The sequence below is a fragment of the Uranotaenia lowii genome, chromosome 2 (genome assembly GCF_029784155.1).
Source record: "Uranotaenia lowii strain MFRU-FL chromosome 2, ASM2978415v1, whole genome shotgun sequence".
NCBI classification, from domain to species: Eukaryota; Metazoa; Arthropoda; class Insecta; order Diptera; family Culicidae; genus Uranotaenia; species Uranotaenia lowii.
Genome location: NC_073692.1, coordinates 224,318,071 through 224,339,318, shown reverse-complemented (window position 1 = coordinate 224,339,318; position 21,248 = coordinate 224,318,071).

Genomic DNA, 21,248 nt, shown 5'->3' with positions numbered 1-21,248 from the left:
GAAGGTGATACGATCTCTCTGCTAGTTTGCTAGGTTATTATAGTAGGTACTAAGTTCTCTGACTTTTACAGTCAAAAGGCGTAGAAAGTGCGGTGAAGTGTTTTCTTTAACGAGCATCACCCTAACTTCACACCCCACTTGTAAAATTATAGCAAAACAATTAATTTCTATTTGCTTTTTGAGAAAGGACACATCAAAAGGAGTGGAAAATAACAGCTTTTTTCAATTATACTTTTTAAAAATAAATCACTTGTGTTTTAGATTCCGTATACTTTTAGAAATTTTTTTGCTGTGTAAAAGACAGAGAACTTAGTACTATAATGACCTTGGTTTGGATGTGTCCATTTTGTTGCGAGAACGGTCAAGGTTTTTAGAAACACGAGATTCTTCGACTTTCACAGTAAGTAGCCGAGGAGTGAGCGGGCCAATATGAGAAAATCGGAACAGAATGGTAAGTGTTTTCTTAGATATCATTAAGTTGTGCTTTGGTTCTCGTCATAATACTTTGCTGTTGTTTCAGATCGGCCCAGCTTCGAGGTGTATTCCACGTCATCCTCCAGATATCATTCCGGAAAAGCCGGACCTGATCGGATTAGTCGAATGGAGAAGGGCATGAATGCGTTAACGCAGTGCAGGAGGATTCAGTGGTCATTATGGCGCGAAGAACACGAAGCCGAATTGCCACTAGCCTGGCGAAAAAAGGACTTACTTCAATAATTTTTTAAACACCGTGATACATTTAAAAAATAACTACCATGAAAAGTTCCTATTTATTTCAAATAAATACAAATTTTTTAATGAATTTTGTTTTCATTTGTATTGGAGAAAAACCGAACCAACTAGCATTTACATTTTAAATCAGTGAATAAAAAACGGTATTATTTACTATTTTGCTAGGTGAATGAAAAAAAGGTAAAATTTACCTCGGTGGAAAAAATAACCTCGCAAAAAGGTAAATTTTACCTTTTTTATGTTTTTCGTGTATATATACTTGAGTAGGGGAGGAGCGGGCTATATGCGCCTATTAAGCAAAACACTGATTTAATCAAATATCACATCGAATATGTGTACAAAAACTATATACACGTGTGCAAGCATCTGTTTTCTTTACATTGGAGTAAATTTTATGTTAAAATTTTCTTCTGTTTCCAAGAAAATGATTTTATTATAAGTGTTGTCTAAAATGCCGAACCTCAAACCGTGCGGGCTAAATGCGCCTATTTATGTTTTGAACAAAATTTCTGGTTTTTGGGCAATATTTCCGTATAATTTCATTAAAACTGCTGGAAAGTAATAATTTCCGTACGACAAAGCTGAAGTTTTCTAAAAATCTATGTATATTATAATTTTATGGAATAAAACAAAAGTTAGGGTTGCCATACTATGGAGGCAGTTCATCCATGAGAAAAACTTTATCAAATCTGTTTTTAGATCTTCAATTCTCTCTTAAGATGTTATTCAGAGCTTAGATTTGAAGGTTCAATGATAAAAATCATTTATTTATTCTATTTAACCTGTTATTTTAGGATGGAGGCATTTTACAAACATGATGGGGGCATACAAAAACACTCAATTATTCCACTATATAATCAATATTAAACCTCCACAAAAGCTGAAATATGTTTAATTTCTTAAGTTCATTTAAGTAAGAAACAAAAACCATCATAGTTTTTGTTTTAAGCTTCTTTAAGTATAATTTTTAAAAGTCGAAATATTACATCAAAATATAGCAAAACCTTGTATGATTTTTTAAAATTTTTTGAGTTTGTAAATTCATAAAATTCTTTCTTGCCTTATGTTCTAAGCGTATCACCCTCAAAATGCATTGGTCAGATAAGCAGTCTAGTCAGCCATTTCATCAAACAGCCGTAGGGTCATTTAACCCGATAGGCCTATTTAGGAAACCTTTCCCCTACAACGTTTTAAGTCAGACTTAAACCAAGGTGCTTGAACTACATGTTTCAATTTTGCTTATCTATAACCTAAAGTTCATAGTTTCCATGACTCTTTCTCTACTATTTGCTTCGCCAGTTGTCTAGTATCGAGCAATAGTGTGTGTGTGTGTGTGTGTGTGTGTGTGTGTGTGTGTGTGTGTGTGTGTGTGTGTGTGTGTGTGTGTGTGTGTATGTGTGTGTGTATGTGTGTGTGTGTGTGTATGTGTGTGTGTATGTGTGTGTGTGTGTGTGTGTGTGTGTGTGTGTGTGTGTGTGTGTGTGTGTGTGTGTGTGTGTGTGTGTGTGTGTGTGTGTGTGTGTGTGTGTGTGTGTGTGTGTGTGTGTGTGTGTGTGTGTGTGTGTGTGTGTGTGTGTGTGTGTGTGTGTGTGTGTGTGTGTGTGTGTGTGTGTGTGTGTGTTCCATCCAACGACCCCCTGAACTGGCAGGTATGTTATGCAAAAGAGTCAATATTAATCAATCTGATTAAGACTGTTCAATTGCGGGTGCTGGAGGTGTTAGCTCTATAGTCCTATTTGCCGCTGGTAGTGTTCGTGAAATTATGCTGCTTGTTTCACCAACACTTTTCAGCTTTGGGACAATTAACCTCAAAAACGACCATGTGCGTCGACTGGCTGCCCGATTTTTGTACCAAAAGTTTTTGAGGTTAATTGTCCCGTCTCATCTGTACACGCTCAGCAAGTGTGCGTAAGAAATGTCAAAAACAACTCTATTGAAATTCCAGCAACCCATTTCAGAATGACAGAGACCTAGCTGCACATTCCGAGGTTACCTTCCTTGCCAATAAGCCCCGCCCAATCATAGTTGCATGACCAAAAGGATCATGTAATTATGAATAGACTTTCCTTCTTTTATTGTTGTTGATATATCCAGGTACTAAAAAAATATAATTAATGAATTATATTATTTAAGCACCCTAATATGCCCAAAAAAGGAGGACGTGTATTTAGATTACATTCATTCAAATTGTTATCATGGTATGGAAATGGAAATCATATTTTAATATTGGTTGGGAAAAGCTGAAAAAAACATAGTTATAAGATACATAGTTCGTCAGAGATTTTATTTTTATTGATCAACATTTAGGAACCATAGTTTGAAGCTGTAAAAATGGTAATGAAAATCTTATTAGCTAGAATTAATATCGTTTTATGAAGCTGATAAGCTGAAATAAAACTATAAATTAGTCAAAACCTAGATGCATAATTCAACCTTGAATTGAAACTTGGAAAGAAAACAAAATGCGGTAAAACAATTGAGACTTATATACATCAATACTTCAGATTATCAATATATAGGTTTCCAGATATCGAAGCTGAAAAATAATTAGAATAAATGGCACATATTTGATCAATCATTGAATTAAGATACATATAGTAATAATTGAATACATAAGTTATTTAGAGACAATCTGTATTTGGGATGTTAATCGACGAAATCTGCAAATTATAGTAGATGAATATTGAAACAGACATCAATTCAATTTCTGACTTTGATTGATCGCTGTAAGCCAGATCGAGGATACTGAAAAGTTTTAAGATGAAAAGGGCATTTTTGATATCAAAATAGGGTTAAGACAAATTAGTAAATTCGTACTAAAACTATTGACAAATAGACGTAGCAAAACCAGTCGATCCCTTTTCATCTGCTTCCAATAACCTGAAACTTTATAGCTGGGAATACAGTTAATTTTATCTATCACATACACGGACAATATTCATTATTTTTAATCAATTTTCTTTTGAAAGTTTTTAGTACTCCTAAGCACCACAAACTACTTTTATGAAGGTTATCTAAATGATATATAAAGTGGGCATCATTTTTTAATATAATACATTCCTATTGTTCAACGTGGTGATTTAATTCGGTTCAAATTCATTTCCTGTGGATTCAATTTAAATCACATTATTTATTTTATTGATAACTTGCTTCACTTACTCTTGTACCTTTTTTTCACATTAACTTGTACCGAAATAAATACGTTCTATTTTGTACCAAACACGGTTACAACACCCTGATAGTCGACAGTTAGTACGCAATTTTTATTTATTAAGTCAGCTTTGAATAAGGCACGAATTAAAAAAAATAAAAAAATTAACAATTATAACATTCAAATGTATGATTGATTTTGTAAAAAAAAGTTAGTTTTTTTCTGAGTGTCGAAAGCTTGTATCTTTTCAAACTTGGTTAAAAGTTTGTTTCGAGGTTTTTCCTGGACCTCAACTTGTATACAAGTTTTCGTCAAATAAGTACCAGTCATGAAATATTTCACTTTTTTTTCATGGGGATTCCTGTCAACAAATCGGAAAATAAGATCGAAAAATAATTTCTTAAATAAACTTTGTTTGTTTACGAAATTTTTAAAATAACAAAAAATAAAATAAAATTCACTTAGCTTTGAATTCCTGCGTCTGCCTAATTTGATACTCGCTTTTTAAAACAAAATCCTCAGACTCGGTTGGTAGGGCATAGCGCCAGCCCACTCATTTTGGTCCATCACTAAAAGTTACTTTTTGTACATTTTACACATTTTCTGAGTATTCCTTCACTTTACTCTGGTCACAAACTCCACTCCACTTCGCTACAACATCACATCAGAAATTCTACAACCTATTTTCGGATAAATTTTCGAATTATTTTCCACCAACACAATTTTTCTAAACTTCACGCTGACAGTGTTGTCAGTCACCTCCAGAAAACGCATTTTAAAGTTGTCCAGTTGTCTAGTATCGAGCAATAGTTGGTGAAAAATTAATGAGACGTAAAGCTGAACGTCCCATCTATTACAAATGAAATAACGTATTCCATTCTTCTAGTTTTATGCATAGATTGTACTAAAGAGGCTGTAAATAAGAGGCGCCATCTTTTATTAATTTTACTTTTAAGTTGCCCGCCACACTCCCTCCCACCAAAAAACTCATTTGAGTTCCTTAGAAATGGACACTTATGTTCCTAGCATGTCGACAACACAAAAACAATAACAAACGAGAACAAAACCCTACTCGTGCTGGGAACCAATGATTTTTTTTGTTTAGCCTAGTTGCAAAAGATTTAAAGAGAATAAATAGGATAATAACGTTTACATGTGAATCTCAGAGGATAAAATATCCTTTTAAGAGATTCACAACAAAACAAAACGCTGCTAGATCTATGCATATCCGATCTCTAGTAACGTAGCTATCACCGAAATTAAGTGTCCGGATACCAAATGATCATAACTTTATTTAGTAGGTCCATTGAAAGATATACTACCTACATTGACCTAGAGTTGTTGCCGAAATACTGCGTTGAAGGCAGTGATTGAAATCCTCACCAATTTTCTCATCAGAGGCATTCAAAATACACACTTTGAGGCCTCGCATAGCTATACAGGAGACGATACATATACATTCATTCAAACCTCCCCCCATGAGGAGGATCTGCTCTGAGAGACACTATCCGTTTGCTGCCCCGAACGAACTCTCTCAACGTTCGGTTGCTACATGATGCATGAAGAAGACGAGGCACACATACTCATTTACGTTGTTGAATTTGAATAACTCGAGCCGACCGCAAAGGTTGAGGCAACAACAAAAACAACCGAACTTATTGCGTTGCACGGCCCGCAACGTATGGTGAAAGAGGGGGGAAGAAAAAGAAATGAAAAAACTAGCTGCCTGCGTGCGGTTGCTGTGCAATAATAGCAATAGCAGAAAAACCTCACGCATTCGATCCAGGCACAAACGAGGAGACTCGGGTTTGCTCTGCCTTTTGAATTCGGTTCCCTCAAGGTTGTGACAGGAGATGAGTGAGAGCCATTCGTTTGGTTTTTTGGATTCGCTGCCTCGAATGTATATTGCTTCATGAAGGCGGCCATGTTGAGAGCGTATACATCATCGGTTTTGTCGTTTACGCTGCCTCAAAGCAACCTTTGCTTCCGAGTAAAGCGTTGAGCGAGAGATGGTTGATCAACTCATGCTCAGCAAAATTCAATCACTGGTTGAAGGTGATGTGATTGACGAGTATTGTGGAATCGTTCTCCCATGGTGAAGCTGAAATTTCTGTTTGTTGCTGAATGCAAATTATTAAAAACAAATAACATGGTAATCAGGTCACACATTTTATTTAGTGCTAGAATATTATGCGATAAATCAGAATAAATTCTTTTTGTTTAAAATAAAAAGAGAAGACCAAGAATGATTTTCAAGCAACTATTTTGCAATGTTAGAAGGCGTGCAAGTAGAGATGTCGATGCTCGGCCCCATAATAATGAAATAAAATAATTAAATCTGATCCTTTGGTGAGATAGGCGATAATAATTGATAAAAGAGTTCTTGGCTTCTCATATAAAGGATGTTCAGAGCAAAAAGTGGTCAATTTAAATTCGCTGTATTTTTTCTAATCATTCATATAAAAACCTGAACACCCCTCATTTTGTAGGTGTATGTGTGTAGAATGATGCTTCTATTTAGCTTTCCACATTAAGTCTTTAGTTTTCAAAATGGCGTCCAAGCAAAAGGAGCTATGAATCAGAATTTTGTTCGTGCGTCGTGAAAATCCAAACTACATGCACGCAGAAATAGCAAAATCGCTGAATGTGGCAAAATCAATCGTCACCAAAGTAATAAAGGGAGCATTCATATATTACGTAAGGCTCCTAGGGGGGAGGGAGTCAGCTCTAGCTTTACGAATTGTGACATAAATAGGGGAGGGGGGAGGAATGTTCAACGTTACGTAACAATTTCTTTTATTCAGCGATTCTTATTCTGCTCGGAGCTTTTTTGCAGTACAGTTGTTTTTAGATTTTAGCACGGTCGAAAAAAATTTTACCTAACCAAATCTAACAAGCATAGATCAATTCGTAACATGGCTATCAATAAGTATGAACATAAAGTTATAATTATTGAGTACTAAGACGCAAGGCAGAATAGATGTGGACTCCGACAGTAGACTGAGTCGATTTGGGGTCATTTTTGAATGTCTCAAACCCTGGGGTTTAAAAAGCTTCGTCTTGGTCCAATACTCATCCATGATTTTTTGCAGAATTTTCAAGTAACGTTTACATGAGTAAACTTGTACTTTTAGGTTTGTATGGGAAAATTGAATATTTTGTACTGAAAAATCAACATCGTTTCTGTTTCTTTGGTGGAGCCGAGCCAGCTGAAAAATCAACATCGTTTCTGTTTCTTTTGTGGAACCGAGCCAGCTGATGGTTTTTGTGCCAATTTATAAAATTCCTAAGGGAAATTTTTCGCTGAACAACTTTGTCGAAGACCGTAACTTTGTATTTCATCAGGCAAAAAAGTTATAAGCTATTTAACAGGGCAATGTCTTTTAGCATTGATGAACCATAAATTCAATTGACATCACTGCTGGAGCCTTGCGAAGTATAGCATGAAAAGTAGTCATGCAATACCTCGATAGGCACTCTGCACTGATGTCAATTGAATTCCATGTTTATCAATGCGAAAAGACATACCCCTTTTTAACTGCTAATAACTGTTTTGCCTAATAAGATACGAAGTTAAGATCTTCGACAAAATTGTTAAGCGGAAAATTTCCCTTAGGAATTTTATAAATTGGCACAAAAACCATCAGCTGGCTCGGTTCCACAAAAGAAACAGAAACGATGTTGATTTTTCAGTACAAAATATTCAATTTTCCCATACAAACCTAAAAGTTCAAATTTACTCATGTAAACGTTACTTAAAAATTCTGCAAAAAATCATGGATGAGTTTTGGACTAAAACGAAGCTCTTAAGACCCCAGGGTTTGAGAAACTCAAAAATGACCCCAAATCGACTCAGTCAACTCCGACAGAGAAGATCTGGAAACATGTGGTTGTATAATCGGACCTTCAATAACTTGTTTAGTTTGGGAATATTTTTTAATATCTCTTATTGACAAAATCCGCAAAAAGCTTTTGTTGTTTAAATTCAAAATAACGTTTGAATATAATAATGTAATTTTTTTTGCTAGCCTTCGAAAATAAAAGTTTTTAAAATAAGATAGGGAGGGGGGAGGGGGTTATTATTCAACGTTACGCGATTTTCATAGAGGGTACGTTCCAGCGTGACGATTTGAGACATACGGGGGGGAGGGGGCAAGAAAGTACAATTTTTGCGTTACGTAATTCATGAATGCCGCCAAAAGTGTTCGGGGAACAAATTTTAACAATTGAGAAGCCAGGATCTGGGGGAAAATCAAAATCCGGGAGCCGCAGTGACGAACAGAAGAGTGGCTAGCACTTTCGAGCGGTTCCAGTTTCTCCGTTTGAGATGTCGCCAACAAGTTGAGAGTACCACTTTGTTTTCGTTGCAGCCGGGATTGTCGATCAGGAAATTCTTGTTTGTTGTTGGCCATTGAGTGTTATGCCGCTAACAACATTCAAGTTGTGCCCAAGGATATAAGGTGATCGTTACAAAAAATGGCCAACTTAAATTCACCGTAATGTTTCTAATCATTCTTATAAAAACCCTGATAAGGATAAGAAACTAACCCCCCCCCCCCCTCCCCCTCCCTTCAACACAGCAGTTTACAAAAAACTGACGTTCTGCGGCGAAAAAAAGGAATAAGGTGACTGTACATCTGGATGTGAAGAACAACTTTTGTATGGGGTCGACTAAAAAAAAATCATGTTTAGAGATTCCGCAAGCGCGATCTTTGAAAATAGTCCACTTTCAAAAGATTTGATTTTAAATCAATCCTTTGTCAAATTTTTTTTTACAAAATTAATATATTTAATATTTTTTTAAATTTTGTTTGGATTAAATTCTACACGTAAAAATGAAAAATGAACCAAATTTGTATCAAAGTTTAAAACAAACGAGCTATTTTCAAGAAAAAAAAATATGTGGTCCAAAATTTTGGTATTCAACTGACCAAAATGTGCACCTAGCGCAAAATGTTTTTGATATCAATGCCATCAAAAGATGCGGATTTTTGTGTACTCAAACTTTGCTGAACAAAGCATGTTGTTTGTATTATCGTGTCACGGTTTAATCTTATAATTATCATTTTTATAATGGAGGCGTTTTCTTTGTAACACCATAACGTATGAATGGTTTGTCGGAATTAAGTGAAATTTGGTATCCGAGGATTTTTCGGGTCAGAGATGGTTTGTATAAAAGTTACATGAATCTCACTTTCTATGAAAGGCAGGCTCCTATACAAAATCAACTAGAAAAGGGACAAAACTGGAACAGCTTGAAGACAATTTTCACGAAAACTGATTCCCGAACACGAAGAAGGTAAAGAACTGTAAACATTTTCCAACAATTTTTTAAGGAACGGGTAAAATGAAGTTTACCGGGTCAGCTTGTCTTTAATAAAAATCACAATTTTGGATATTTTTTATTTGATTTATCAAATTCGTTTTATCAAATACCAACTTGAAAATCGAAACACTTGCAAAAAAACTTGAATGGTTTAAGGGAACCATCAGGAGGCCATATGTTAAATTTGAGCTGAATCTGACAACGGGAAGGGGTTGCACTAAATCTCAAGTGTGAAAGAGATTATGAGACATTGTGTTCTGAAGAAGCATAAAAAACTGGTTTTTCATCAAATATATTTTCTTTACCAATCGATTACTTAACTATGTTGATATTATTGAAATTTGAGTTAAGACTAACATTTCACCTTAAGACTGCAACTCGATTGGACTTGAAACAAAAAAGTTATAGCGGTTCAAAGATTGTATTGAAAACATGATTTTTTTAGTCGGTCCCTTACAGAAGTTTGTTCTCCAAATCCTAATCTACTATTTGGAGGGTGAGCTTTCAGATTCCCAAACATTATGCAATTTTGGGACACCCTACTGTAGGCGCATTTAATCCGATAGGTGCATATAGGAACGCTTTCCCCTACAGATAACAGATCATTACACAGTGGTGCAGAACATCAATCTAGCTGCAATTAATAGCGCCCAGGGATGAAGAGAAAGACATTTGATGTCTTTGGCATCATTGTTCAGTTTTACATGGAGCATATTTTGGCAATAAAAGTTTTGCCGAGGGGACCACCGATAGCGAGATAAAAATGTCAACTTTTTATTAATCAAATTAGTACTTAAATGTCTAGGACAAAGTTGTTTATTTGATCAAAATACATAAATTTGTCGAATACGTCAAAGTCCTATTGAATCACTTTCAGAAGTTACATTAAAAGTAGAAAATACCTTGAAAAACAGTTTTGTTTAATTTGACACGTTGTAGATTGGATAAAATTGTTTGCTATCTTCGAAACAAAGTTGTAACAAACCAAGATCTACAAGTGTCTCGTACATTATGATGGTTTTAGAAGTTGCTGAAGCTCTATAGATAGCATTTAATGTATTTTATTGGTATTTTGGCAAGGCTCGTCCATCAAATGTTCGCACATTTTCGCAACACCACCTTTTTGTGATTATTCTTGATGATAAGCGAAACCATTTCTATTTAGAATAAGAGGGGAAATCGGATGAACTAGTAGAGTTTTGAATGATCGAAAATATTCTTTTTTCTAGAAACATACCTATTTTACTTATAGAAAAAACGTTTATAGCAGAATATGTTCCATGTTAAGCTGAACAATGTTGCAGAAGACTTCAAATGTATATCTCTTCATCCCTGGGCGTTATTAATTTTGTGCAGCTAGATTGATGTTCTGCACCACTGTTCATTGTAGTTATCAAAGTCGACTTCAGTTTTTTTTTTCGCGATTTTCGAATCCATCCAGTTTATGCTAGGAACAATAAAGTATGATTAAAAGACAAGAACTAAATGATACGTACTTCTTATGTTATGTTCATCGAGTTATGTCGTTAGACGGAATACTATGTAAATACAAATAAAGATACGTACTTCTTAGAACAAATAACAAAAGATTTAGCTTTCATTTGAAAAAATTACTATAAATATAATCTTTCATTCAGGATGAATCTGTAAGTCTAAAACATACAGCACCCTTTATCCAAACAGTCAAGCGGCGCGGCAGCAGTGCGAAATAAGCCGATGGGCAATAAATTATGATAATTTCTTAATCACGCCGAAATTTATCCAGACGGACGCAATATTTATCGTCATTCGTCTATATTGCTGATTACTGCTGTCTAGCTAGTTGGCAAGTGCTCTGCCATTATCCAAACCAAAAGACCAACCCGAAAGCGGGGGTGCGTACAGATTCGTCGGGCCTTCCACAGATGCTCGAAGATCAGCAATCAAAATCAACAGAACGCGATTAGACCAAAGCGTCGGAATTGCATGTCATATGTGTAGCTATCTCATGGTCGTCACTGGCTGTCAGTAGCAAAAGGCGACATTAGATGTGTCTTGTACAGTGGGCTTGGAGGTTTTTTTTTCTCCTAGCACTAGATGAGCGATGATGATAATTGACCTTGTGTGTACTGAGCAAACACACCAGAGAGCAGAGAAGCAATCCTGTACCCTATGCTCTATGCTTTCTGGGACGCTTATCAACAGCAGCATAGGCTTGGCTTGCGAGAACTAGACATTAAATGCTTCTGGAAAATATATTCTATCTGCATTTATAACACATAAATAACTGGTCCTAGAGAGATGGGAAGCTGGCCGGATGAGCAGATATGAAGATGTGAACGAGAGTGCCAGGCTTTGGAGGACGGAAAAAATCGCAACTATTTCCAAGTACGAATGAGTGAGCGAAATTCAACAGAAGCGGCAAAGTTCTGCGAAGGCAAAGGACGATGCTGGGGCTCCAGGAGGTTCGGTACGAGTGAGCGAGTATTAGTATTAGATATTAGGCGAGTGTCGAGTGGAAATACTTTGTGTATGGAGACTACCCGGCTACGGAGCAACCAAAAAAAAAGAGATAGAAAGGAAAACTTAACGAAAAAAAAACTGTCAAAGATGGCTCCACATTGTCTGGCTCCGAAAATAATGCACATTTCGAATCGAGGGGGGAAAATAGGATCTATCTTTTTCGTCTCGTCGGCTTTTCTAGGACGAGCCTTCCAAGAATTTTCACTCATTTTTCTTTTTTCTCGCTTCTCTTCTCTGTTTCCATAACTAACTAGTATTAGCACGAGGCTAGGCTATACTATCATCAAATGGATTTGCTAAGCCGATGACTTTAGTCGGGGGCCATGTGTTTCAATTTAGTGTTGGCACTAGAACGTTATTAACACTTGACTTGTTCTAGGTTCATTGGTTGGATGCTGCAATACTTGGATACAGGCTAGAGGGAGGCCGGATCAATTGATATTCAAATATGTCTATGATTGCTATTGAGATTTTGGTTTTGAAGAATTTCGAAATACATAAGAGAAGAAATTAAATAATCTTTCACCCATTTTATAAATAAATTTATTTGGATATCCTTTATTACAGCTTCAATCTGTGAATCTTTAGATTTCCATCCGGTGAAATGTTGATAAAAAAAATCCGTTTACTTTTATACAAGAGAGTTAGTTATAAGACTAATGGGTTTATTAAGAAATATCTTGTTATAAATGTCAATTCATTACAAAAAATAACACAATTGTTGTTGAATAGAAGAAAATTTTAAGAAAAATATCACAGTGTTCAATTTTTACTGAACCTCATCATATTCGCGCATAATTAAAACAAAAAATTTAGATGTTTCACATTTTGCAGCTATATGGTAGAAAAGGTAAATATTTGAGATAGTTGTTAATACTAATTGCTATGAATTTAAAACCGAGGATCAAAGCAACTCATAGGACTGTCAAGACGTGAAAAATTTTGCTCTTCCACCAATAATTGTTGCAGTTTTCAAACAAATTGAAAGTTTTTGAAGTGTCGGTTAAACATGAAATATACCATTAAGCATTCAAATCAGGCTTATTGGATTTCCGGACCTTGGTCGTAGGAACGGAGAAGGGAAGAGGGGGTTGGTGGTTAAACCCTCCAAAGAGGATCCAGGAAAAGCAAGATCAGATAATCAAATCATCAGATTTTTAAAATGTTTCCATCGTGTCTAAAATTGACAGTAAAAAATTGTTCCTAAAAAAACACTTTTAACCTATTTTTCACGCAAGTTCAGGTGATCGACTGCATATTAATTCACCTTCAATATGCAAAAATAATGATTTCAAATAAATGTAATTCAGTCCAAGAAACTCGAATCTAAGAACAAGTCTTTTTTATTTTTCCAAAATTTACTGAGGTTATTTTTATACATCATTAAAATGTCAAAAATAAGTCAAGAATCCTGACTTCCAGGAGAAGTTCTACGATTCTGGATCGCATCATGAAAAATTTATCACCCCAATGGAAAATTAAAATTCCAACCATTACATCAATTTTAGAAACTCTTTCATTCTCACGGAGTGGAAAATTTTGAAAATTCAAGTGTAAACGGACTAGGGAAAATTCTTAATTTTTATATAAGTTCGAGCATTTCGTGTATTTTGTAACGGTTTCTTCCAGCTTGGGGGAGGGGGAAGCTTATTCACCCCGATCACCTCCCTCTCATAGAACCGCACATGTCCCCATCCTTTCTCCCCTGTAAAATTTTCCGAACAAACTTAAAATTATAAAACAAATAAACGTGATAGAAACCATGTTTTGTTGTTTTCAGCTTGATATAAAAACTATCAGTTTCTGGAAAATTTGATATAGTTTTTTGGTGTTCCCCTGGCCACAAATGTTAACCTGTTTTGATGATATTAGGTTCACTGTGTAGGTAGTTTAAAGCATGGATCACTACAAATCTGGAAGCGTTGAAACGGGTCTATCTCGGAGCTATGTAAACGAAAAAAAAAAGTTTTATAATCATAATGTAGGGTTTTTATTGCACTTCAAAGGAAAAATAAGAAAAAAAATATATCGATGTTTTTTTTTTTTTTGATAAAATTTCGAACTTTCCGTCTAGAACCACTCATCAAAATTTGGACACCCTATTCACTGACCTCAGCGGCCATTTTGTTCCACAATCTCTTCATCTCTGTTGCTTCCCTAGTCGTCCTACTATTCTTCTTCATCTTCTGCTTGACAATTGCCCAAAATTTTTCGATAGGGCGGAATTGAGGGCAGTTGAGTGGGTTGATGTCCTTTTCAACAAAATCCACCCGTTGGCCGAATACCACTGTATACCTCCTAGCTGTAGTGGCAGCATGCCAAATCTGGCGAAAACTTTAATGGTCTTTTGTGAGATCTATTGTTCGAATAAAAAAAATATTTTTTAAGGCACTCCTCCTTGTACATTTCGGAGTACATGGTCTTGTTTTTCACAAAAACCGGGGTTTTTCGTCTGCAGCTGCAAATACCTTGCCAGATCAAACACTTTCTTGCCAACTTATCGGCAAAAACGAATTTGAACTTGGCGGGGACATCACCCCGACCAGTGCAGTGCACCACTGCAATGGCTTTATAAAATTTTTGGCCAGGAAGCTGCCCAAAATCCATCTTCGCGTACGTATCGTCATCCATGAGGATGCATCCGTCGTACTTCGTTGGAATCTTGTTGTATAACTTCCGGGCACGTCCTTTGGCTACTAAATTCTGCTTCAATGTCCGGTTTGGTTGATTACTGGCCCGATAGGATCGTATTCCTTCGCGGAGACTAATCCTTCTGACGGTGTACCGGTCGACGTTGAATTTCTTGGCGATGTCGTAGTCCGACTACCCTGTGTCTGCCTTGATCGTTCTCAACACCTTCAAATGCAGTTTCTGATTCTTAGGTCTACTATAGCGCTTGGTATGAACCTGCCGATCAATAGTATGCATCTCACGGAAACGTTTGAGAACGCTACACACGGTTGATTTGAGCATTTTTAACGATTTCGCGATTTTTTTAATCCGACCACGTCGGTTTTTAACGTGAGTGTCCAAAATTTATTTTCGTCTCGTGGCTTCCATCACGTGTAACTTTTTTGAAACAAAACGAATCGTTATGAAATTTTCAGCACTGATAGAGGAAACATTTCCAAACAAAGCACTGTCAAAACATTTCAGATCCAACAACTAGGAGCGCAATGGTATAATAAACAGTGCGTCCAGATTCATGGTGATCCATGCTTTATTCAAGTTTCTTAATTACATATGTTTTGGCAGTTTATCTATAGTTGGCTCCCAATGGAAAAAGTCCCAAAAAACAATTTTGTATTTAAATTATTTAATAGTTTTTACCACTTTTTTTAAGCTGTAGCTGTATTTATTTAAGTATTTCATTCATTGGTCTTTGGAATTGTCAAAAATAAATACATCCGACGACAAATTCTCAGAGCCAAAGATTTGATATAAATACGTATGTACGTTTGAAAGAAAAGTACAAATTTTCAAAAAGTATATGGATCATGGCCGAACACATCAACTTAAAATCAGTTTTCATCAAAATTAGCTTTCATGCGCTCAAACTCCTTCGGCTCCGAGGGCTTCAGCTCCAATTTAAATTTTCAATTTCCAGTATATGACACGATATACAGACCCCGTTCGTTTTTGGCAACATTCGATTTTGGCAACATCCGATTTTGGCACATGTGCCACAATCGAACGGTTTTTAGAAACAACATTACCTTTTAGTTTTCGTTATAACAGGACCAATTTAATTTAGACAAACACCATAAATACGTTTTTATGTTCTGAAATGGAGTTAAAATGCAAAAATAAAAACCAAAGATTTTTAAAACAAAATCAAAGCACTCAAAAATGACAAAAAGAAGAAAAATTCAAAAAGTTAAAAAACAAATTCAAACAAAAGACTGAATATGAAAAAAAACAACTAAAAAACGATAAAGAATGACAAAAACAGCAAATATGAAAAAAAGAAAACAAACATTATAAACAAAACAAGAAAAGTGCAAAATGCACCAAAAACATCATGAAAAAATTCAAAAATGACTACAAATGGTCGGAAATTGACTAAAAACAACGTTTTTGATAATAATAATAGTAATCTGTAAAAATAATTTAAAAAAAAGATGAGAAAAAAACCGTTCGATTTTGGCAACATTCGATTTTGGCAACACAAAATGTACGGGCGTGTTGCCAAAATCGAACGGGGTCTGTATGTACATTGTACATTCAATCACATAATTTCCAATATTTTCCGAATAGTTTTTGGTGACTACATGAAGATCATTCAAACGGACTCTAATTTAAATCTAAAGGTGTTTGGATAGCCTCAGAAAGGTAGTAAGATCATATCGAAAACATCTAAAAATCGTTGAGAAAAACCACCAAATCATATCCACATCATAATAAATTATATTTTATTAAAATTTCAACTATTCCAAATTTGATTTCTTTATCGACAATTTCGTTCATCCATCAAAATTATACAACTTTTGCAAATTATGCAAATATCTAAACTTTGCTTTGTTAGTGTTTCCTATTTTATATTTTTTGCTAAGATTCAACAAAACAGGGAAAATTTATGAAAATTAAACCAAATTCAAGTAACTTTTATTTGGAAACGTGCTCTATATAAATGTTCATAAATAATGAAAAACTAAACAGGATTTACCGTTAGGCAGTAGATTTCAACTAGAACCGGTTTGGTATTGACAAATCTCTCAGAAGGACAGCAAAATTTTTGCTTCAAAAGATGCAATAAATGTAATACAATCAAATTCGTATTCATCTTGTTTAGGCTTTCCCAATGCACTTGCCAAATCGAGATATTTACTGGAAAATTTTAGAAGAATTTCTACTAAAATTTAAATCTTTTTGAGTATGTAGATTCGAATTTAAAAGGTTAAACTTTGAGATTCAGCTTAAAAAAGATGGGTTGAGTGAGGCTGAAGTCCGTATGAAAAAATCAATATTATTTATAAGATACTAACTGATCCCGTACGAACTCCGTATCGCATTAACTTTTAATGTGTGATGAGAAATTTGTGTTTAGATTATCTATGCCTTTTCACGACGAATTTGCATGAAATATTATAGAGTATTTATGAACGACCCTTTTGGTTGTCTCGAAAAGAACACCCGTGTACGAATTTTCTTATTGTTAGGACTCATAATAACGAATATATTGCAAAAACAATGAAGAGTAAATTAGAACGACTTCTTTCTCTGTCGACAGATCCCGTTTTTCTGACGTCTTTTACAAAATTTGAAATCATAAATCGATTTTTCGTCCTGCAAAGCATGAATATGAATTTTATGTATGAACTAGCTGACCCGGTGTTCTTTGCTACACCTTTCAATATCAAATCATACTTTCAAAAATTTTTCAAATTTTTATTGTTTTATTGGCATTATTTAAAATCAAATTATAACATAATTCATAAGCAACCGCTACAAAATGAGCGTTGCAGCTGGAGTTTTGAATTGCAACATTTTCAATTGCAAGATAACTTTAACTAATATTCTGAATCTTGCTCTATAAATATGTGTTAAAGATCTGATAATTTTAATCTGTCTGGAGGGTCTCAAATTAATCTTACGCAAACAATCTAACTAATAAAATATGGTTGTTTTTGCTTGATATGATTTATGCTAAAAAACTGATAAGAGAGCCCCCCCCCCCTGTCATTCCCTTCCCCCTGCTGAATTGAGTTCGTGTTCTTTTATAATCATACCTATTTTTTTCGTTCCCAAAAATCCTCTTATAGCAAATATAGTTCCATTGGTTGATAAGTTTTAAAGCTTTACAACAAAATGTATATGGAGCCTCCTCCTTTCTTCCCCTCTCTACACTGTGAAACGTAAGGATCTATAACAATAGTAGAAACATATCTCGTAACCATGTACCTTTCTATGCCATATTTATTTCCATTTGTTGGCTTCGTTAGCATTAATTGAGAACTTATGCTAACAAAATTGTATTGCGCTCACCTCCCTATTCCTATATACCTACTCCTTCAAAGGAGGATGGTGTGTCAGATAATCATGGAATCATACCAAAATCAAGAAAAGAATCGTTTCACATAGAAAAAGTATTTTTCGTACTCAAATACTTTTTGATGCCAAATTTGGTTTGATTTGCTCGATTGATTCTCGAGTTATGCTAAAAAATGTATGGGAGACCTCTCCTACCCCTTTTCATCCACCTCTTTGAAGGAGTGAGGGATACCAAATATTCAAAGAAGCATTACTTGTACTCAAATATCGTTCCATGCCAAATTTGGTTTCATTTGCTGTTATTATTCTAGAGTTATGCAGTTAAAATTGTATGAAACTCCCCTCCCCTCCTTTCTCCCCGCTGGAAGAAGGAAGGGGTCTCAAACAATCATTAGAACATGTCACGTTCCCAAATACCCGCCCATGCCAAATTTGGATCCATTTGCTTTATTAGTTTTTGAGCTATAAAAAATAATAAAAGAGGCTCCCTGCCTCCTTATTATTCCTCTACTGGAAAGAGGGAGGGGTCTCAAATAATCATTGAAATATTTTTCGTATCCAAATACCTTCCCATTCCATATTTGGTTCCAATATCTTCATAAGTTTCCGAGTTTTATGAAAAATAGTAAGTAGTCCCCCTCCCCTCTTCCTATCACCCCACTGAGGGGTGGGAGGGGTACCTAATATACATAAAAATATTCCTCTTTCCCAAATACCACCCCATGTAAACTTTAATACCATTTGCTTGTTGGGTTCTCGAGTTATGCAAAAAATTGTCTTTTGTTTGGGAGTTCCCCCTCCCCTTGCTGAGAGAGGGAGGGGTCTCAAACCATAATAGGAACCTTCCCCTGCCTCCAATACCCCCACCTGCCATGTTTCACGCAAATCGGTTCTGCAGTTTCCGAGTCTATAGAGAACAGACAGACAGACAGACAGAAATTCATTTATATATATGTATAGATATTTGTCTTAATCCGATTCATGATAACGTAATTATTGCAAAAACATAGAATAATCAATATGAATTACCCCTTGTGCCGGTTCTTTGTCCAACATTTTACACATGGAATAAATGGCCTGTGCCGTAGAACTCTTATGTTCAAATTTTCATTGAAATGCTATGTATTAAAACGACAATATTGCGAAAACAGTGAACAAGCAGTATGGACTATTTCTTTTTCCTACCTCCGTTCCAAAGTAAGACATCTGAAATCGATTGTCTGTCCCTCAAAAATCTGGTGAACAATATTTCATCTAAATCTGATGAATAATCACTACAATATAGAAAAAGCAGTGAACATTTACTATGGACGACCCCTTTGCCCGACTCTCTATCCAAAATTTTAAACCTGACATCAATTTCCCATCCCTTAAAACCCAAATGTACAAATTTTCATCTCATTCCCTGTATAATAACGTCATTATCGCAAAACCAGAGAACTGTTAAAATGGACGCCCCCTTTTGCCGGCCCCTTACACAAAATTTGAAATCGATTGTTTACTCCTGAAAACTTCCATGTGCCAATTTCTATCTCATTCCGATGTATAATTATATCAATATAGCTAAAACAGTATTTGTATAGTATGGACGACCCCTTTTGCCGGACTCTAACACAAAATTTGATACCTGACATCTCACACAGGAGTACGTAGAAGAAAAAGTTGGCCAAAAGTATTTTTTAGTTTTGAAATTATTAAAATAGTTTATTTTGTCTAATAACACGTTTTTAAGATCATTTACTATATTTTTACCGTTTTCGTAATTTTTCATAGCTTTCTATTAGAAATTTTCTAACATTTATATGACATGGATAGATAATCCAGTTTAAAAAAGTTGTAAAATTCAAAAAAATCTAGATTTTTTTATTTGTTTTTGAAAGTTTGATAACATTTGAAAATATTTGAAAAAGAACATTAATTTTACTGAGCTTTAATTTAAAATAAAAAAAGCTCTAGATGACTTTTTTGTGGAAAAAATTTATCAATATTATTAAACTTCAAACTCAAAAATATCTAAAAAGCCCGAGTTTGCGCGAGTTTTTTCTTTTGCACATGATTATTGAAGTTATCAATATTCTAATGATATCAAACATTTTGCCGGGACTTGCTGGGAACATAAACAAAACACAAATTTGTGAAAACATCAACGTTTAAAACAAAAAATAAATAGAAGAATTTTCAAAGCACTGCGTACTGTCTCTTTAGTCATCGAATTTTGTCTATAATACTTAAAATTATTCAACATCCCTCTATTGAAGTTTCCCCTTAAGTAAAATTGTCAATGAAAGGATGCGTTGCTTTACTTTGGGCGTAGTGAAATTAATATGTTTCATGAAAAAACTAATATGTGTTATGATAAAGATTGGTATGCATTAGGAGCTTTATTTGAATAGTATAATTACTCCGCATTATGTATGACATTATTTAACAATTTAAAATCTACATTTCCGACAAACGGCGGTCAATTTGACTGCGTTCTGTGATGCTCTGGAAATATTTTTTAAGTTACAAAATGCTGAAGAGCCCCAAAATTTGTTTGTTTACTCACGGGTTTGATAATTAAATTTATCTTGTTTGTCTAAATTTTGTTTTCGATTCCAGATACGCCTGCAAGTTTCGCCCAATTGATCGGCCGTTTGTGTTTGGTTTTTGAAGTTGCGCCCTTTGGTCCTACACGAAAAATTCTAATTTGGCCGTTTCGACACATGCGGTCAACTCAGTTGAGCCTGTTCGCCCTACACGAGTAGAAAAATTAACCCCATTTTGAAAAGGCGTTACTTCACGTACCAACGAAGATGCATCAACTGGAAGCTCCGCTCAATTAAATTTTATCAATTTTTTTAAAGTTTTAAGTGATTTTTAGATGAAACCTCGTTTATTAAGTTAAGTGCAACCAAGTACATCCAGATTGACCGTTAACTCAATTTGTTTACATTTAGCAGTTTCGCCCTTATGAAATGCTACGCTTGATTTATATTTTTTAACGGAAAATAAATTGCATAAATGCAATCATTTTTTTTTATTTGAGAAAACACAAGAAATTTTTTTCTACAAAATCGCCTAATTTTTTTAAGCAAAAGGTTCTCTTGCTCTGGTAGATATTTTAAATCTGCATTTCGGTTGGTTTCAATTTTCTGAACTGTAGAGTCAATGTAGAAGTATTATGACAGGATGAAAAATGTGCTAAGTTGAAGGAGAGCAAGTTTCGATCGCTACACCTTCTTTTTAAAATAGCTTTTCGCATATTTTAAGCGAATCCAAGGGTTTGATTAGATGTAATGCTCGCCATAACCAATCTCATCCATGTGATTTTTCCCACAATGATGACAGGTTTGCTTTTTTAGGATCAGCTCGAGAAAAAGCGCAGACCCCAAAGGAAAATCTCATCTCAATGCTATGATTTGCCATTTTTGGTTCAACCCTTGTGAATGGAATCCTGCCATCTTTTATTTCCTGCTCCTGCTCTTTTCCATTTAACATTTGCGCCCTTTCACTCACCATGCCACTGTTGACGGTTAATTACGCAGCAGTCTCATCGGCTTTGTT